Raw genomic sequence first — 21,235 nt, 5'->3', positions numbered from 1 at the left:
AACTGTGAGAAATAAACTTCTCAGAGTGTTTATAAAACACTCAGTTGGTGATACTTTGTTATAGAGCAGCCTGAATGGACCAAGCCAATATTCAACCTTAATCTACTCATATTTCTAAATCTAACTTCCAGCTTACAGGATATATACACAAAAGAGAATAAGCACATGACTCATAAGGAAACAAACCAGGAAACACAGAATGTGGGACATTCTCCAAGACAACTAGCCCAGATTTTGCAAAACAGTAAAGAAGAAGATATAGAAGATATGTTAAACTAATAAGACATAACAACCAAATGCAATATGTGAACTTTGATTAAGTCCTCATGTTGAAAAAAATTAGACATTTTTTCAAATCTGCAGGAAAATTGGAAAATACTGCATATTAGGTGAGAACACAATCACTGTTGATGTTCTTATGTGTAATATTATAGTAATAAAAGGGAAATGGCCTTCTTCATAGCAGATGCACTCTGAAGTATTTAGGGGGGAAATGCTCTGAAGTCTGAAATGTGAGAGAAAGCGAGAGAGAGGACGGTGGTGCAGGAGATGGTCAGGAGGGAGGAAATTCTGAAACGGGCCCGGACTAAGACAAAAGACACTGATAAAGAACAGAAACCAAGTTCTAAGACCGGCTGTGCAGGAAGGAGAAATTCCGGAGGTGCCTCAGGACTAAAAGGACTTCCATACAGGACAGAGAGACCCTGTTCTAAGACGGGTTGCCCTCACTTTCTGGAAAAGCGCTGCATCACAGTGAGTCATGGTGAGTCATGACTGTACCTACGTAGAAGATGCTGTGTGACCCCTGCTTCATCCTAACAGCATTACACTAAATTAGCATTGCAGGACCCCCTGCCCTGGTGGCCAGCCAAGGAAAGTCATGGCAGACCCCATATGCAGTAGCTTAAAAGTGATATAACTACTTGCACATGCTCAATAAAGCCCACCGAAACTAGCCAGGGAGTATCTGCCCTATAAGAACAGAGTCCCTCTAGCCACTGAAGGTCAGTCTCTGCTTGGAGTTGGCCCCCTCCCATGTTCTGTGGCGTGTGCTATTGCTTAATAAATCTGCTCTCTCTCTCTCGCTCTCTCTCTCTCTGCTATAAATTCTCAGTGTGTTTGGTTCAATTCTTTGTCCTCGGTCACTAATAACCTGGTTACCTGTGCCCACCTGCAACAAAAGTAGATCAAGAAAAATGCTAATTGTTTGCTGGTGCAGTGTACTGCTCTGGTATGCATAAAGTTCTTTCCTTTAGTAATAACTTTTCTGCAGTTGTGCCCCACTGTCCCACTTTATTCCCATTCAAGGGCACTTTGTCCATTGGCCCCAAACTCTAGCCTGGAGACATGCATTTCTTCACCAGTTTCCTTATCTGCAGTGGGAACATCTGTTCCTGGCGGCATTGGGTTTCCTTTATGAAGACATACCCAGGAGCACCGAGGCAGGTGGAGAAAGCTGTTCCGCACCCTGAATTCCTTATTTCCTATAAGCAATGAGGTAGAAAGAGAGACCTGAATTACGGCTGTACCCAGACCGGTTCAGCTGACAAGGTGTTTGGCTGCCTAACTACATGGTAATTATTAACCATGCAATGGAGTCCAGCCATCCGGGGCCCTCTGCCAGAACAAGGAAAATCCCAAATAATTTCAAAGGAGGACACTGACAGCCTCGGCTCTTGAGCACTTACTATGTGCTGGACACCCTTTTAAGTGCCTTGCTTATACTGTAATTTATGGATTTCCAGATGCGGTCAATCTTTCACATTAAGTACTACACTAAAGCACTGAGTGAGACACTCATCGTAACTAAACGCTAAAAAGTAATTTGTAATATTATTCACATTCAGGCTACGTTATCACTGTTGGAGAAAATGGGAATTGTATGGGGGAGGGGAAGGTTAGCTGTTTCTCTCTGAAAAACTACTGATGCAAAACATCCAATTCTTGCATGTCCGGGCATCCAAAACCATTTATCACAAGAAAGAATGCCTCACAGTCAAAATCACAGCTTGCTGCCAGCCATGTAGCATGGCAATCAAAGCTAGAGAAGCAAAGATATATCACCTTTATTCAGCAGCTCCTGGGGGGCCATGCTAATCCCACTGCCTTTGCTCACAGCTCCTTCGCGTGCACGTTAGTGTGAGAAGAGTCAAAGGACTGGAGCAGAGGTCTCCCTCCTCCAAGTTACTGCAGACAGTTACTAAGGGGGGGGGGGGGAATGAAGCTTCAAACATCCTGAAGGGATAGAATAAAGGAGGGAGGGACCTTCAAACATCAAGAAAGATTGGCAGGCACTTGGGTCTTAGAGAAAAGCTGCTGAATTACATGAACATGTACAAAAAAGAAGTGAGGCAAACCACGCAGCCAGTGACTCCAGGATTTAACCACATAGGAACTACCCAGGAGAAAGTAATTTGTATCACTCAAACAGAAAGGCTACACTAGAATATCACGCAGCAATGGTAATTGAAGGGCAACAGACATTGCCATGCTAAAATATGACTGTAGGAGCTCAGGACGTGCCACCCCGAAACATTCGGCACACAGGCTATTCTGTTATCGGCACTTGAAAAACAGCTAATTCAGGGAGAGGCTGTCTCTGAACTCCCCTGTCTGCTTAACAGTAGGTCCCCCCAAGGAAACTCAATTGTCACAAAGCCCTCCCCACCGGTTTCATCAACCAGGGAGGGCTGACCATTACAGGACAGCAGACTAGAAGTCCACACCACACCCAGACGGACTTTGTCACAAACTCAGGTGTTTCTCATCTGTTCTTCAAGGGCCCATCATCTTTTCTAAGAATTACTTATTTTCCCCAAAGAGGCCTCCACTCCTCCTTCCCCTTCCCTGTTAAGATGGTATTTAAGCCTGAATTCGAAACCACCCCCAGGTGCTAGACATTTTCCCTTGGTTATGTATTACCGTATACATAAAGTACACATTAATTACTTCTTTGTTTTTCTCTTATCAAACTGTCTTTTTTTACAGAGGTCTTAGCCATGAACTCTGAAGGGCAGGGCAACATTATTTTTCCTCCCGTAGAATCAATGAACATGGCTACAGGCAACACGCAGATGAAACCTCACGTGATGTGGACCAAAGGAAGCCAGACACGAAAAAGTGTCTATGACTGTATAAAAAGTATTTCTATAACCTATGACTATATAAAATGTATTTGCATAATTTGCTTATTAATTTTCTTAAGTTAAAAAAGTTTTAAATACATGTAAAATGTATATAAAATTCAAACAAAGCAAAAAGAATCCATGCTGTTAGAACTCAGAATAACAGTCACTTTTGAAGGGAGACAGTAACCAGGAGGCGGCAAGACGGGCGGGGGTTGTCTCTGGGTGCTGGCAAGGTTCTACTTCTTTCTTTCTCTCTTTTTGAATCCTCACCTGAGGATGTGTTTATTGATCTTAGAGGGAAAGGAAGGGGGAGAGAGAGAGAGAACCATTGATCAGCTGCCTCCCATACGTGCCTGGACTGGGAATCGAAACGGCAACATAGACAGGTGCCTGACTGGGGATAGAACCCACCACCTTTCCGTGTGGGGGACGACGCTCCAGCCAACTGAGCCACCCAACTAGACCAAGGTCCTAGTTTTTGATATGGGTGGGTGCTTGTCACATAGGTTTGTTCAGTGTACGGAAATTCACTAACCTCTACTCTTCCATGTGCAACTTTCTACACACATATAGTGCTTTCATAACAGTGTAACTTAAAATATGAAGTTAAGTTAATACTCCTACACCAAGAGATCTCTCTAACTTCTATGCTTCAAACCACTTCAGAAATGACGGTTATCTATAAAATCAGCCACTAAAGAAAAGTAAGCATGCGGGGCAATTAGGAGCCAACATCTACATCTATATGTAAAGTGAAAAGTGAAATTAGACACAGTCCCAGCAATAGTCCCTACAAATAACTCTGCAGCCATTAGCAGGAATTGCTGGGAGGAGTAATTACCAAGGCCTTTGATCCCCAATTACGTCTTCTAACTGGGATCTCAAAGAGGCCAGGAAACATGAGGAGAGCTCTGACAGGGGCACCTGTGTCTCCATCTGTTCCCAGCACTAGGGCCCGATCCTAGCCCTTTGCCTGGAAAAGGATCCAGGCTTTATCATGCCCTGAAATTAATCAGAGTTAAATCAAGATACCATGTAAGTCGACTTCTGTCTGGCCTTTGTAAGTGGGATGCCAGTCAGAGAACAAATCTTTGTGTTCTGGGCTGGCATTTTCCTAATACACTGGATTCTCAAAAACAGAGAAAAAAGAAAGAGAGAATCTAGCCCGCTATGTCAGACTGCCCAATTCTATTTGGCCATCATGCCTACTGTTAGGGGTTGAATTGTGTCCCCCCAAAATTCACAAGTCGAGGTCCTAATCCCCAGCACCTCGGGATGTGACCTTATTTAGCAACAGTATCACTGCAGACGCAGGGAGTTAAGAGGAGGTCGTACTGGAGTAGGGTGGGCCCCTAAGCCAACATCACCAGTGTCCTCATAAAAAAGGGAAAAGTTGCACACCCGCAGGAAGCACACCCTGTACAGACTGGAGTTACACTGCCACAGGCCCGGGAAGTGTCAGCAGCTGGAGAGAGACCGGGAACAGATCCATCCTCACAGCCTTCAAAGGGAGCAAGACCTGCCTCCAGGACTAAGAAAAGGCATGTCCATTGTTTAAGCCACTCAGTTTGTGTTACTGGGCTATGGCAGCCTTAGCAAACCACGGCAGCACCTCCACCCAGCCCAGGCCTGGCGAGGTCGGTTAACGGGGCAGTTTATCTTGGAGATGAAATAACGGATACGGAACAACAAAGCAGACTGCTTTAAATCACAAATCAGGGGACACAGACCAAGATTAGAATTCGGGAATCAATACAAAGCGTGCTGCAAAAAGTGGTGAGAAGTCAAAGCAGGAAGGGACAGCAAACCCTCCTCCCCTGGAGCCCTGCTGCCGCCTCTGTCTGGGGTGGCTCTTCCAGCCCCAGCACAAGAGACAGCGGGCTAAGGCACGTCCCCCCAAAGCCAACTACAGGGCACCTCCCCCCAGACTCGTAACCCCCACTGCAGGAATGAATTCCTCTTCAAAGGCCTGAATCTGCTAAAAAGAATGTACTTGCTGAAAATAAGGCATGAAAAAAAGAGAATATGAATAGAAATGGCATTTTAATAAGTAACAAGACTGCAAGGGAGGCTGGTAGTTCAGACTCACTTCTGAACTTTAACATAGAATTAATGCACATTGTCTCCCAAAAACGTCCATCTGGCAAAAACCTAGCACAATGGTGTCTCTTTCAAATGCAGCCACAGAAACCAAAAATGAACCTACATCTATAAGCAATCGGCACTTGGATGGGCTTCTCGAATCGATCTCTGGTATGTGCCCTCTATGACTGAAGTTCAGATGACAGCAAGCATCAGTAACATCTATGTTACATTCAACATTGCCTAGAAAAACATGACTAGAGTTACACTGCATGCAATGGAAGTCTACTCACTTAAGAAGCGTTAACTGAGCATCCACTATGTGCTAGATACCAGTCCACACACTGGAAGTCAGACCCAGCAGTGAACAAAACAGATAGTAGCCCGCCCTCACGGGGCCTAGAATGGAGCTCACAAACTATATTTAAGAGGTAACTCACACAGTGGTCATTTTTGCTGGTCTTTAAAGAAGAAAATTTTGTGATAACAATCTTAAAAATTTCTTTTTTGTTCTTCCGAATTTGAAAGTAGCTGGGCCAGCCATGACTCTCATTGGAATCGGTACCAGAAGCCGAGCTGTGGGCTCCTCAGAGGCACACTGTAGGGAGGGGTATCGAGGGCCCCTCAGCATGTGCACCAATCTCAGGAGCAAACCAATGTACAGCCTGAGAAGGCCAAAGGCAGTGATCTCATCCCAAAGGACCTGGGGACTTCAGGACACTGTACTCATCCTCCTGGCTGGCAACCCCACCTTCCAAACCGCTGGATTACAGAAAGGAATGGTGTCCTCCAACAGACTCAGATGTGATACGGGCAACGCATTTCACGAACAGAGAGGGACACAAAGGCCAATTCAAATGAATATTGGTTATGGCAGGAAACCGGCAGCCCTCTGTCTAGGCACAGTGGCACCTTTCCCCAGGCAGGGGGCAGCAGGGGTGCGGGGTGAGGACAGCATCCCCTCCACCTCCACTATGGGATTCCTGCCATCCTTCAAGGGCCCTCCTCTGCCCTGACACTGTGGCACCACAATGTGACATTTTTAGGTCAGCCTACCAGGCAAACTGGTAGTGTTGGCTGTGAATTCTACGATTTTCTTTTCCCTACTGAGGGCCAAGCCAGTCAGAAACAGCCCTTTAAGGAAACCTGCCCTTCATGAAGCAGCAGCATTTGCTTCAAGAAGCAACACTCAGTTTTAGTCCAAAGCCACAGCGTGGGGACTCAGTGCCATTCCAACTCCCCCCCCTTTCTCAATGACATCAGCTCACTCTCATCCAAATGACAAACTGAAAGTTGGATGCCAACGTGATTAACTTCCATTTTTACATTATTAAATTCACACTTTATCCACTAAAAAGTCACCCAGCACTTGGAGGACAGGGTCTCACGTAGTGTGCTAACAACGAAGGGTCCCAGGTGAGCCCCAAACTGGACCGACTGTAGCAGCGGGAGATGGCGTGGGTATGCCCAGCTCACTGACTCTGAAGACTAGGGTACAAAGAAGAGAAACCAAAACCCTTAAAAGCCACTTCCTTCAAATCACTTTGAAACAGACCTGGAGGAGCTAGCTGCTCCGGGGCAGTCCTAGGAAATTTTTCTGTAACAAAAATCAAAATGCATACAAATACAATGATTTCCAAATACAAGGAGAACATATTTTTCAGTTAATCGNCTGGACCGACTGTAGTAGCGGGAGATGGCGTGGGTATGCCCAGTTCACTGACTCTGAAGACTAGGGTACAAAGAAGAGAAACCAAAACCCTTAAAAGCCACTTCCTTCAAATCACTTTGAAACAGACCTGGAGGAGCTAGCTGCTCCGGGGCAGTCCTAGGAAATTTTTCTGTAACAAAAATCAAAATGCATACAAATACAATGATTTCCAAATACAAGGAGAACATATTTTTCAGTTAATCGATTATGTCCAGATGGCTATTTAAGCCATTGCAGAGACCAAAAGCCCCACCTCCTAGGCTGACGGAAAACTGGTTTCAATGCTCTCGTGCTCAAAAAATCCCCAGTTGGATTTTTTTTGGCCTTATTGTTTCAGATTTTTAGACTTATCTTTTCAAAGTTGCAAAGAATTTCCTGAAGATTAAAAATAAGCTGTCACAGTATTCTGTGGCTTTTCACAGGACACCGGCCACTGAGTTCTCTATGGCCATCCATTCCAGCCGCCAGCAGCCTGGCTACAGCCAGGGGCTCTGATTGTCATCTTCGAAAACTACAAACCCTCAAATATGAAAGGGGGATGGGCTGACCCTGCAAACTCTGCGTATCCTGGGTGAGGACTGTGTTCACCGCCCCGCACTGAAGAGCTCCTTCCTCCTCTCGTCTCAGAACACAACCAAACTCAGCCCCTGCGTATCCTAACCGGGACACTGTACCACTAAAGAATTTACAGAAATGCCTTGAACGCCTCAGTTTAAAACATTCATGATTACTGACACGGCTTAAGCGTCAATGGACTGTCCACAGATGAATGGATAAAGATGTGGTATATAAACACACACATACACACACACAAAGGAATATTACTCAGCCATAAAAATAACAAAATCTTGCCATTTATGGCAATGTGGATGCACCCAGAGGGTATCATGCTAAGTCAAGTCGGATAGAGATAAGTACCATATGATTTCACTTAATATGTAGAATCTAAAAACCAAAATAAATGAACAAACAAAACAGAAACAAAGTTATAGATACAGAGAACAAACAGATGGCTGCCAGATGGGAGGGAGATTGTGGGGAAGGGTTTAGAAGGTGAAGGGATCGAGAAATACAAGTTGCCAGTTACAGGAACAGCCACGAGATGTGAAGTACAGCTCCGGGAGCATAGTCAATAACGCCGTAGTAGCTATGTGGTGTCAGATGGGTACCAGGCTGCTTGGGTGAGAGAGCACGCCATTCAACTTCAGCAACAAAACAGAACCCTCAGAGTAACGTGCGGAGCACAGCTCTAATTCCAAGACCATCTCAGGTTACTCTGGGACCAATGCTGTGAAAATAATACACTGCAGTGGCTTCTCAAACTTTCACGTACCTCCCAATCACCTGCGAATACGTGAAACGCTGATTCTGACTGAGAAGGCCAGGGGCTCCACCTTCCAACAAGCTGCCGGGGGCTCTTACTGCTCCTAGTCTAAGGATGTCAGCACCTAAGAATTCTGTAATCACTAGATTTATTGTCAAGCTACAGCTATAAATGATTAGATCGGTTTGTTTTGTTAAAAACAAGGTCATTAAAGAGAGAAAAGACACCATGTTTTTCCACATGATTAACACTGATTGAGCGATGACATTGACTGTTAATGAAATGTATCAGAAATGGGGGCAGGAGCTGCCAAGAGGAAGGAACTGGCCAACTTGGGGGAAGGAGGGAGGACTTTCACTGTCTTTTGCAGCCTTTAAATGTTGAACCACATGAGCGCATTACCTATTCAGAAAATAAATTGTATTTTAAAATTTTAAAGCATTTCATAGGATATTCTGGAAGCTCGATAAATGTTAATTCAAGTTAATCCATTTCCCAAGAAAGGAACTGGGAGGACTTACTCTATTACTTTAAATAAGTTAGCACTTTTCTTCAAAAAGGAAATATCTCTTAGTTTAACCACCTTTTCTAGGACCATGCCAATGTTACATGTCATAACAACATTTTTCAATGTGATTACTCTTCTCCGGCACTGGAAATACCCAACAGCACACCTGGCCCTCATAGAAGATTCAAAAAAGCTTCTATGTGCAGCCCGAAGGAGTCAGGGTCCTCCTGCGGGGAGCAGGAGAAAACTGCAAAGCACTTCCTGTTACTTCAAACTCTATAAATTTGAGGGTCAGGACGATTTGCACTCTCATTCCTACCAACAGCATTCAAAGTGGTGTTTCAGATCCACACACACAGAAGTGACTGTGACTGAAAACAGAAACCAACAGAGGGATTGGCTGAAAACATGCGAACGTGTGTGCACGGTGTGCGTGGGTGTGTTATCACTTCAGGGACCCTATCACTGACCCACCTAACCTATTTTTTAAAGATTTTATTTATTTATTTAATTAGAAAGAGGGGACGGGAAAGAGAAGGAGAGGGAGAGGAACATCAATGTGTGATTGCCCCTCACATATCCCCAACTGGGGACTTGGTTCACAGCCCAGACACGTGCCCTCACCAGGAATCGAACCAGCGACCCTTTGGTTCACAAGCTCTTGTTCAGCCCATTGAGCTACACCAGCCAGGGCTGACCCACCAAATCTTAACCCCTATCAGCCCACCCCTATCTGGACCTTCACAGGGCCTCTGTGGCAGACACGTTCTTCTTCACATAACTTGGTCAGGACTCAGCTGTAAGACTCCGAAAGGACTAGGTGCATTTGCAACTTATGAACTAACGTTCATGTGTAAACCTTTAAACAGCTGGTTCTGCCTCATATTGAGTCACCACAGAGCAGACCACCAAGTTCTGCTGAGGTTTCCTTCCCCGCATCTCTCACTCTGCCCTCCTCCACTCACATTGCCAGTCCCCTGGCCGGGTCTCCATGCCCCCACCCTGGGTCCCCCTCTCTCCCTCTCTGGCAGAGCCTGTGCTTACAACTGAGTGGATCAGCTGTGTAGGCTAAAGATCAAAGGCAGACACCCAAGCTAGAAGGAATCCGCACGTCACAGCCCTGCCTGGAGGAGTTTTGGCAACAGTCCAGCATGTGTGTCTAAAGAAGCACAGTCAGCAGTGCGCAATTCCAGCCCCCACGTCTATTATCCCAGGAGATACGGCAGAGGTGAAAAGATAACCAAAAACACTGGGGTGAGGAAAAGGAGGCCTGGCAGCTCAGTGGATCTTCCTAACGTCTCCACTCAGTGCACAGTCCCAAACTGCAACAGATACAACCCTGAACCGGCACTGACTCCCAGCAACACAGGGAGGGGGGTTTGGCAGGGAGGACGGCAAGCACCAGGCAGATCCGAGAGCCCAGCCCTGAGGGCCAAGGTCCCAGCAGGAATGTCAATGCCAAGCAAGAAATCCAAGACACTCAGAATTACAGGCCAAGTAAATATTGTGAGGGTTGAGGCAGGGGCATCATTCAGCTCACACGCGTGCTCTCACCCAGGGCTTGAGCGGTAGCTCAAGTTTCCTACTTGTCAGGTGACGGGTGTGAAGCTGCGAAAGTGCCTTTGCCCACGTTAGATATGGATCAAGATCTGAGAGCTACTGAGCTGGGGCTGCCACTGAAAACCAAGAGGTGCTGCAGCTGCTCGGGGCTGGAGAAAGTACTGCCAAATGGCCATTCCACTCACTCAGAAACTCTCAGTACCCCTCCTCCACTACCATCACCACCACCACCACCACCAAAACCAGCAGTGATTGGACTGCCATTGCCTCAATGGCTTCACCGGCAACCATTCCCCTGCCTGCTCACTATTCTCCGGCTTCACTGGCCTTTTTGATGTTCCTTAAATAACCCAGGTACATTGCCTTTGCACTGAACATTCCTTCTGCCTGGAAGGCTCCTCCCGTAGGAGCCTCCAAGTTCTTCCCTCCTCCCTCAGTCTTCACTCAAACGTCTCAGCTCGCCTTCCATGACCAACCTGTTTGAAATGATAAATCTCCTCTACCACCTCAGCACTTTTTCCTGTATTTATTTTTCTCCACATCACTTACCACACTGACATTCTGCATGCTTTAGTTACATACTTGTTTATTGTCTCATTCACCAGACACACACGTGCTGAGAGGCTAGGAAGGATAAAACAACTTTCCAGGAGAAAAAAGGGTATTTATTACCGTCAAAAACAACAAATACCCGATAGGTCCTTTTCTTTCTTCCCATTACACGGCCATTTGCTTCCTGATCACTCAAATCTACAGTGAGAGTCCTCCTCCTTAAAGTTTCCCTTTATGTCTCTCTTTAAAAAAAATATTTTGTTTATTTATTTTTAGAGATGGGAATGGAACCGGCAACCTTTCGCTTTGCTGGACGATGCCCGACCAACTGCACCACACCGGTCAGGGCTCCCTTCAGCCTCCTCACCTCCCTGGTCTCCCCTCCCCCCACACTCACACAGCACTGTCCACTCAAGGCAAACTTCACAGTGACCTATAGCCCCTGCCTCACCAGGCTACGGGGAGGCTTCCATGAGTCAGCGCCTGCTTAGAAAAGCACTGGGTCAGCGCTCAGTTCCGCTAAGGATCGTTAAATTGTAGCCATTATTATTATTTAGTATGTGTACCTGGTATCTCATATACTGATTAAAATCTTATTTCTATGGCTAAATTACTAGCAAACTGAGGGCAAGGAGCTTATCCTATATTTTGGAATCCCCCAGAGTACTTAACCCAGGCTTTTAAAAATTATTTGTCAGGTGATTGGAACAGAGGACTTTTATTTTAAAGATTTATTTGAAACCCCTTAAAACCTCTACTTAAACAATGGTTCCAACCCCCACCTCTTCCAGAACTGACCTGATGTACAAATACAGCAAATTCCAGAAAATGACACTTGCTATAGGCACTTTGTGATATCATGAATAGCAGGGCCAAAATACTACATAGAAAGATCAAACAAATATTGACTCAAAAGAATGTTCCCCAAGGCAACTGTTATAGTCTTATCTTGAATAGAATGTTTGCACAGGTAATTAAATATTGCCATGGACTCAGCAAAACCCCGGGGTAGACCCTGCCAAATCGAGTTTCACATTCCCACCGTCTTATCACTACGTACAAATCCCTCTCCTCACACCCCTCACCTATCACTGCAGCTAATGCCAAGTGTGGGATTAAATGATAAGTAAGTCACACAGCTTTTAGCCGTGGACAAAAGAAAATGGAATCTCAAGGCCAAAGGCTGCATTTCCCTATTACCTATCCCAGAGTAAATATGCTGTCTTTACCCTCCTGAAATCAATCAGGCTACCTGTTGACTGACTTCTTGGAAATGCATGAAAGAGCAAAACTGTGTAGAGAGAGAGGCATTTACTGGTTTTACAGAACCTGCCTCTCTCAGCCAAATAGTAATGAGAGTTTTACTTCCCATGATCACCACCCATGAAGCCTGCCAGGAACCAGGGGCGTCAAAATTCCCCTCAAACTCCCAGACTGCTCTCTGGTCAGGGAGCAGGCTAACCAAGAGCTCTCATGGGCTGTCTAATACGTGGAGGTCGATTATGATGGGTAGAAACCAAACAAGAGTCACCCACAACCTTTCTTTCTTCCCTGCAGTTGTTATTTACTGAGCAATATATGATGACAGATTATCTGTATGATGGTCCAGACACTATTCTAGACTGGGAATACAAGAGGAAATAAACTCTACCATGTCCTCAGGAAAGTTGTAGTTCAGTGAGAGGTGCCAACAACTTAAATACGAAAAATCTATATTCTGTTAGATATTAATGGCTAAGGAGAAGAGAAAAGCAAAAAACAAAATAGGAAAGCAGAATATGATATGTCACAGGGCCAAAGAGAGGGACTGAAATTACAGGTGGGTGGCCAAGAACATCCTCAGTGAGAATTCACATTTGAGTCTCAAGGGAGTGGGAGGCAGCCTTGCAGGTACACGGTAAAGAACATTCCAGGAAGGGAAGACTTCTGTGCAAATGTCCTGGGGCAGAGCACGGCCGGCATGCTGAGGAACATCAAGGCGGCCAGTGTGGCTGGAACCTAATGTTCACAGGGAGAGAGGCAAGAAACAAGATCCAAGAGGAGCAGGAAGTAAGACCATACAGAACCTTCCTTCAGAAACATAAGCCTTCTTATTAAGCATAGAAAGACCATATATTTACTCAATTTTGATTTACTAAAAACTCTCCAGTGGTTATTTTCTCAAGAATTTATGTCTCCATATTTCAAGCAAACTGTCCCCTACCCCCCACCCAAAAAAAGTTAGGCAGCAAGCCAACACATTTGCCTAGGGAAAAATCCTAAGATTCTATTTGTGGCTTTGAATATAAGCTTCCATACATGGGACTGGGGCCAGATAACACAACAGAGAACACAGTTTAGCAACATGGGAACCTGGACATGCAACGATGCTATAAAAAGATGCCATGATGATTAAAAAGAATAACATGCAGCATTATGGGAGTCCAGAGCATTGGAATTTATCACAGGGACACTTTTTAAATGTGTAATGCTTTAAAGTCTTTTGAAAATTAAAATGCCAAACTGGCTGATCCAGACTACACCTGTATCCTGCCCAACCAGCTTCTCAACGTGAATAAGATGCTATCAGCCAAGATCTAAGACACCGCAGGTTTTGGGGTGGTACCTGAAAATCTGTTCTCTACCAAGTCAATTCAATTCTGATCAACCCAGGTTCATGCATCACAAAAACAGTTTTCTAATTAACAAATGCTCATGACAGATTCTAAACAACTTACTGCAGTGACTCCACTGTTCTTAAGACTGTCACTGCAGTGACAGTCTGTGTCACCCAGATAAGCATGGGCCACGGTGCATCCCTCAAAGCCCAGGTAACAAAAATCAGCCATTATTGTTACTGACCAAAAAGTCACAATCTTTCACTATGAGGCTCTACCAGGGCCACACCTACCACCCCACCCACAAAAAGAGACAAATTCATATTGCTGGGTCATTTTGTGGCTCTCCTGGTTTGGAAGTTGGACACAGAAATGCATGGAATTCTTCACGTGACATGATAGAGTCTGCGTCATCGAGGGCAATGATGTATTCCAGAACAATCCTGGCAAAATGTTGCTGACAAAACACAACCAGCTGTCCCAGGCCTTGCTTTGAACATCGAAGCCAGTTATTCAATGGGTGTTAAAAATCACATGTCAATTTCTCCCCAAATTACCTTAACGAGCAGATTTTGATCAATTCATTCTGTCTTGCATTTTTCCAGTTTCAGCAAAGAGCTCAAGACACAAAAACCAGCTTCCTTACAGTGCTGTTCCCCTATCATCTAGACGTTTCTAAGCAAATGACAGAAGAAAAAAAGGACTTAACTTCCTCTAGGGATCGTCAATCTAAACAGTCCCTCCCTTCACTCTCAAGGAGACAAACTGTCAATCAAATGAAAGGAGTGTGGTCATGCATCCTTCAAAAGTAAAAGGCTTTTCTTCCTTCCAGGAAGTTTCCAATCGAAGAGGATTAATATAGAATATAGAATATGTCCCACCATGAGTAGTTAATTTTTCAGTTGCACAAAGAGATTAATAAATTCTTCATTATGACTATAAAATAACTATTTAAGACATTGATGATTACACTAGGAATCTTTTGAAATTACATAAAATAATAGAGAAATGGGAACTATAGGTGGCATCAAAACTAAAAGTAAAGATTATCTGAGAGGACCTTCTACAGCCAAAGGACAGAAGCAAAGCCTATGAAGTCCCACCTTATAACACGACATAAAGCCCCCAAACCTAAATATGTAGGATAGATTCTAGTCTCTGTTTCATCATTTTTCTTATTTTCTTGACTTTCTACACAGATCATATATAATGTCTACAAATCACAAAAAACAAATTTTTTTAAAATCACACACAGAAAAATAACAAAAAGAAAATGTACCTTTAAAATGTTATCAATACATGTACTTGGAAGGTAAATTACTCTATACTTCTCATGTTTCTGTACTTTCTGAAGCATTTATAATTATAACATAGTAATTTATACTAAAAACAACTTTTAAAAGATATTTAAATTATTAAAATGTCAAAGGACTAAATTTTTTTGTTAAGGGTCATAAAGGTATAGATACAAACTATGATCAGGAAGAAGCATTCACCACTGATCAAGCTCCGTGTCGCAGTTAAAGAAGTCACATGGTACATACCAGTGCCTCTCAGACTAGCGCAGCACAAGCCCCCCAGAGGGTGTGTTGGAACACAGGTGACGGCACCAGTTCCCAAGCTCTCAGGGGTTCCCAGGGCTACCAAGCAATGGACCCCAGTTTTAGCAGCCGGGTTTGATGGAACAGAAAGTGAGTAGAGTCCAGCTGGTGTTCTTTCCGGAAGCATGTCAAGTTCATTCTAGACTGGGCTGAAGAGACAGTGAACTCAGAATTCCACCTTCTTTCAAAGTTCTAAAGCAGGGGTACTGATCCAACTCTCTCTAGCCAACAACCCTTGGTGATTAAATTCAGCCATGTCCTTAAAAGGGGGTTGACGGCCCTGGCCGGTGTGGCTCAGCGGATTGAACGCAGGCCTGTGAACCAGAGTCACTTGCCTGGATTCCCAAGTCTAGGGCACAGGCCTGGGTTGCCTAGGTTGCAGGCCAGGTCCCCAGTAGGGGGCGCACTAGAGGCAACCACACACTGATGTTTCTTTCCCTCTCTTTCTCCCACCCTTCCTCTCCAACTAAAAATAAATAAATAAATAAAATATTTTTTTTAAAAATGAGGGGGCATCAATGAAATGAAGATAGTCATGGTTCCAGGGCCTAATGAATTTGTCAGAGCATCCGATGGAAGCAGCCTTTGGCTCCAACTCATCAGTCTGCTCTGGACTCCCCAGAATTTCCATAAACATATGCAATCTCCTGGTGGTAGTTTTCAAAGACCCTATTTTTCGCTACAATGACTTTGTTAGATGCCTAAGAATGGGAGACAGTCCATGAACTCAGTATTTATCAGTTATAAGGAGCCAAAAAAAGAAAAAAGATGAGCTGACCAAGCACTTACCAGGTGAGTGAGAACACTGGCGTGCAGGGGAGAGTGAACTATTTCCGAGTCAAAACAGTTTCCGCCCTTTCACTCTCAACCTCACACTCCCAGCCACCTCAGGGCCATCAGGAGCTAGAGACAAAAACCACACTCAGAAACCCCAGAAAACCTCAGCAAGACACCTCAACGCCTAAGCAATGGCTCAGGCCACACGCAATCGCCTCCACCTGACAGCCCATCAAAATGCTCCAGGTGCTGTGTGTTTCCTAAGGTAGAAGGTGCCTGGCTGAGAGGCGTCCAAGTCTGTGCAGTGAGAACCCTCGGAAACAAACTAAATTCCCGCTCAGAGGAGCCTCCAGCCCCCAGGTCCCCAGACACCACACTTGCCTTTCATCCCCGATGCTGTCATTTCCTGCCTGCAGTGAACTAATTACACACAGTGGCGATTTCAGAGCTGCCAGAGCTCATGTTTATCTGCTGTTAACTTGCGCGACCTCAAAGCTATTTCTCCAGTGCCTCTATTTCCTCTGCCATAAAAGCAAGATAAGGGACTGACATGCGTGACAAAGGGCCCTAACATAATGCTACAGTCATCCCTGTCCTGGAGATGCCTGCAGATACGATCATTAGCTCGTCTCTTCTAGGAAGGCCTTTACAGAAAACTGATGACATGTTGTGAAAAGCGTGGGATCTCAAATAGTATCTCCTCCTTCGCTAGAACAGGTTTTAGTGGCAAACGCCACCTATAAAATTGTTGATTTAACAAAAAAACATTTTCTTATGACTACCACCTGAAAATAAATTGTTTTAATGATTAAAAAATATATATATATCAAATGTGCTTCTTGGTAAATCATTCAGTGCCATGGATTTTTCCATACCCCTAATGACAGACCCTAGTGTGAGAAATCACTTGAAATTATATTTCCATAACCTTAACCTCCAGCACTGAAACTTAAGCAAAATGGGGCTGTACTTCCTTACCAATGAAATACTTTCCAACCACTGAAAACCATGTTTTAGAAGATTAGTTGGAAACACAGTCTGGACGTGTGAGAAAAACTGGTTATAAAACATTCTACATACAAAACAAGAGTATAATCCAATTTTGTATATCTGTGTGGGCACAGAAATACATTAAATAAATGGTACCTATTATGTTTTACATCTATGTATGTGGGGACAGCTCTTTATTTATACATCTGAGTAAGCGATATACTGAAGCTATCGCTGATATTCATACTTGTGCCACGAGTTAGTACAAATTTCCGCAGTCTCTTGTCTCTTTATTTGTATAGAAGTTTTACATTTTAATATATTTAAATCTGTTCATTTTTTTCCTCACTGGTTGTTTCTCTTGTTTTAGAGCCATAAAAACTCTTATTTCTATGCAGACCAAATAAATATTTTCTGCTAGCTTTTCTATACTTTGAAAATACTCAATTACAACCTACTCAATTACATTGAATATACTGTTGCATCCAACAAATGTCGGAGACTTTCAGGGTTTCAAAGATGTTACTTTATTGGCCAAGTTTAACCTGCGCAGGGGCGAACTCTCAAAGTGTCCAGAGACACGGTGCCCGCAGGGGCTGCAAACGGGAGTGGCGCCCAGCGCTTACAGCTAAGTCCTCACATAGAGGCAAGCAAGCAAGCGTTGCACAGAAGCAGATGTGGCTGTTAGCTATTGGCCTACAGAGCCCAACAGGGTGGGGTCTGACTCAACTGAAAGGAAAATTTTGAAACTAAACAGATGGCAATCAACTTACAGGATGTTTGCTGGGGACGCAGGCTCCTTGGGGCTGAGACTATTTTTCTTGTTCCCAACATATACAATACTCAATTCTTTGGAGTTTATTTTTGGAACATGTTATGTTTGGTGGGGTCCAAATTGACATTATGTACAAACAATTTATTTAAAAATCTATCAAATAATTCTCCCACGTTGCCTTATTCTGAAAACTTTGGCAGCTTTGTGTTGTATGTAGTTAGGAAAGTATTCCAATTCATTTTTCTAATATGAAGTACAAGAACCTCAAAGTAAAACCCAAACATACATAATAGTTTTGTAAGAAATCTCAGTAAGAGTATGAAACGAGTCAAATCATCACCATCGAGCCATGTCATCTTCCATGGGGCACCGGGCAGCTAAGCAACAATTTCTGTTTGAAGTCAGTCGTCCTAGTTTTCAGCAGGCGTGGAGAAAGTAATTGTGGGGTGTCCAAGTGCATGGTAGCTGAGTCACCGATTGCTACTGACCTCTCTGCAACTTCTCGGGCGGCAATGTTGTTCTAACCCTGACACACCTGGAAACAACACTTGAAAAATCTAAAAGAAGTTGAAGAATTCACTGTTTAATTAAATCAAGATTCAGAACCATGGTTTTTACTCTTGATTTTTTTCCCTCCGGACATATTAGAAATCTATCATACACAATATGTACTATATAAATTTGCATTTGTTTTTTTCAGTTTCTAGTGTCTGCACCTTGCCATTCTCATTAAGATCTAGGCTCCTGGAAAGCAAAGTTTGTGTTTATCGATGGAGGCAGGAAGGAAGGGGAGGGGAAGGGGAAGGGAAGGGGGAGGGGAGGGGGGAGGGGAAGGGGGAGGGGAGGGGGAAGGGCCCATCTGCAATCCTTGTAGCTACCTCCTTGCTAAGCCTTGCCCACAGTGGACACCTAAAAGCTGCCAGTGGAACCACTATTTTAGTATCTCAGCCATAAATGGTGCTTAAAGAAAAAGAAAAAGAACATATATCACAGAAAGCTTTCATCTGACTTAATCCTCCCTACTAAGTAATATGGACAGGTTTCTACAGTCAACTCACCCTGAAGCACAAGATAGGATGATCTTTCTTTGCATTTGCATAGCTATGACTCATCATTATCCAAGCCCTATTTTTTTTGACTCAACAAAATAGAATTGTACCATTAGGATTTCAGCATGTCTCGTCTCGCAGGGACTATTTCGAATTGTGCCTTTTAGAAGCAACCACTTTAAGAAAAAAATATTGTAACTTCTGAGGTATACACTTGGCTTGGTTTTAGAACCTGCGCTTTTCTGCATTCATTTCCCTGTTGCTTTCCTTGCAGGGAGGGCACGGCCAGGGAGCTTCCTCTGGATCGAGGCAGCCCACGGAGCCTTCAGCCTTGTAACCCCTCCAACAATAAATGAACTAGAGAGAGAGCCCGAACATCAGCAATGCTACAATTTACTGCGCAGCTTATAAACATATGCTTTACTTGTTACTTCCAGTGCTGTTTTTGTTATCAAAAAACTCTAGAATGTATTCCTTTCCCATCTCCAAAACAACTGCTCGATTTAATACTACACTTAATTATTAAGCATAATCTTAGAGCTCTTGCTTAGTTTTTTAATTTAACAAAGGACAAGCATGTTAAAAATTCTGATATTTAATTTGATAATATCTTATGTTCATGCAGAAAATAGAAAAGCCTGATTTATAAGAATGTCCACCCTGTCCCTGCTCTCTCTTTTCTGTTGCAGAAGAATGGGTACCTTTGACACTCAGCATAAGGAAGCCAGGGCAGAGGAGAGAGATTATTTTACATGCTGGCAAAGTGATCATAGTTGACTCCTCCCACCACTGTCTCCATCCTACTCCCAAGCCCAGGGGAGCCTGGGCGGAGAAAGTAGAGTTACGCACTCATAAATACTAACCAAACTGTCTCTCCCTCCCTTCTTCCAGCATTTGCCTAGGGGTGTCCACAGGAGAGCCAGGCAAGCCTCACAGGAGGTTCCCAGAGACTAGAAAACAAATGCCAGGAGCCCAGAAAGAATGCAACTCCTTCCTCTGTGTTGGGAGAGACATATCTAAAAACACATGTAAACAAACATTTACTTTATTCTTGGATTTAAACAGTAAGACTTATCATAGCAGTTCGCACCTGCTACCAGCCATGTTCCAGGATGTCCCTGCAGCCGGGTTGGTCTGAAGAGAGACTACAGAGCACTCCAGCAGAAGGGCTCTGCCCCTCTGCCTCCCACGGCAGTACTGGGGGGTGTCACCCCACGTCACCCCGCAGAGTCCAGATTCAGACCCACACCAACACATTTCCCCTAAAACGGGCAGTCTCCCCCAGAGACTCTGAGCAGCAGGAGAAAGGCATTTGCAAGATCCAACCATTGACCTTGGGACCAGTGCAGGAAAGGAAGGTCTCTACGTGAAGCCAGATGCCTGGGGTTTAAGGTTCCCTGAGCTGAATGCTGACTCTGCCCCTCATGGCATCTTTCTCTTTGACGTGACAGAGTTGCACTTACAGGACACACTAGTGCAGCCTGTGTGACACCTCACATTTTTGGCTGCCATCCTTCACCCCTGCCTGTGTTCACGCCTTCCAACAAGTGACTTAGATCCCACTAACAGGGATCTCTGTATTCCCCTGCCCTTTGATGCTGGGTGTGCCTGCGACTTTCTTGGGCTAGAGAGAGGTTAGGACTTCAGAAGTCTTGCAGGTTTCTTCTTACACCTTCCAGCTCTGCCACTGCCTTTGGAAAAACTACCCCAAGGTAAGTCCAGACAGCAGGCCCAGCCAGGTCACAGCTTGAAGCACAGCCGCTCAGTCAAGTCCAGTCTAGATCAGCCAGGTCCCAGCCAACCCACAGCTGCAACAGCCCTAATAATCGTTGTTCTGAGCCAGCGATTTTCAACTGGTGTGCTACAAGAATTTTTCAAACATGCAACCCCTGACTAGTTCTTCAGGGACACCGACCTCTTTTCTCTTAGACTGTTAAATTTAAATAAAAGACAACAGCCAACACAACAATAGCCGTCTGGTGTAAATGAATCAAATTATACCTATTCTTTGTCAGATTGGTAAAAAGTATAAATTGCCATTCTCATTAAGATTTAGGCTCCTGGAAAGCAAAGTTTGTATTTATGGATGGAGGTATTTTTTGAGTGCTGCAGAATTTTAGTAATTAGTTTATGTGTGCCGTGAGATAAAAAGTTGAAAAGCACTGTTCTAAGCTGTATTTTGGAGTGTGTTTTACACCACATTATTATGGCAATAGCTAACTGATATACAGTCCAAGGAGACTGCTCATGTAAAATATGATATTCCCCGCCCCCCAAAAAGATAACTAAATGTTAATAAGTGCTTACTATGGACTTATTTTTGTAAGAGCTTTAGGTAAATTTATTTATTTATTCCTCCCAAGGACCCCAGAACACAGGTAGGGTTTTTACTCCTGTTTTAAAGATGAGGCAGCCCCGTTAAGCAACTTGCCCACAGCTGGAGTGTGGTGAAGGCAGGATCCAAGGCCCAGTCACCTGGGCAAGTTGCTTAACGGGGCTGCCCTTGCTTGTAACTTCAACGCTAAACAGTCTTGCAAACCTCCTGCCCTAACATTCTGCTGTGGGTTCCTATACCTTCCTG

At 44.2% G+C, this 21,235-nt stretch overlaps 1 protein-coding gene across 3 annotated transcripts in view; it reads right to left on the bottom strand.

Moving 5' to 3' along the window:
* The window catches only part of LYPD6B (LY6/PLAUR domain containing 6B), a 168,321-nt gene that overhangs the window by 125,054 nt on the left and 22,032 nt on the right, over positions 1-21,235 (bottom strand). The window contains exon 1 of one of the 3 annotated variants that reach the window (XM_037027824.1): positions 10,986-11,039. The exons of the other annotated variants lie outside the window; for them this stretch is intronic. The gene's annotated coding sequence lies outside the window, so the exon portion shown is untranslated. Of the gene's footprint in view, positions 1-10,985; positions 11,040-21,235 lie in introns of those variants that run through there. 3 annotated transcript variants of the gene reach the window in all.

The sequence above is a fragment of the Sturnira hondurensis genome, unplaced genomic scaffold, assembly GCF_014824575.4.
Source record: "Sturnira hondurensis isolate 20B ecotype Veracruz unplaced genomic scaffold, ASM1482457v3 Scaffold0019428, whole genome shotgun sequence".
NCBI classification, from domain to species: Eukaryota; Metazoa; Chordata; class Mammalia; order Chiroptera; family Phyllostomidae; genus Sturnira; species Sturnira hondurensis.
This window is presented reverse-complemented; position numbering and strand designations above follow the sequence as displayed.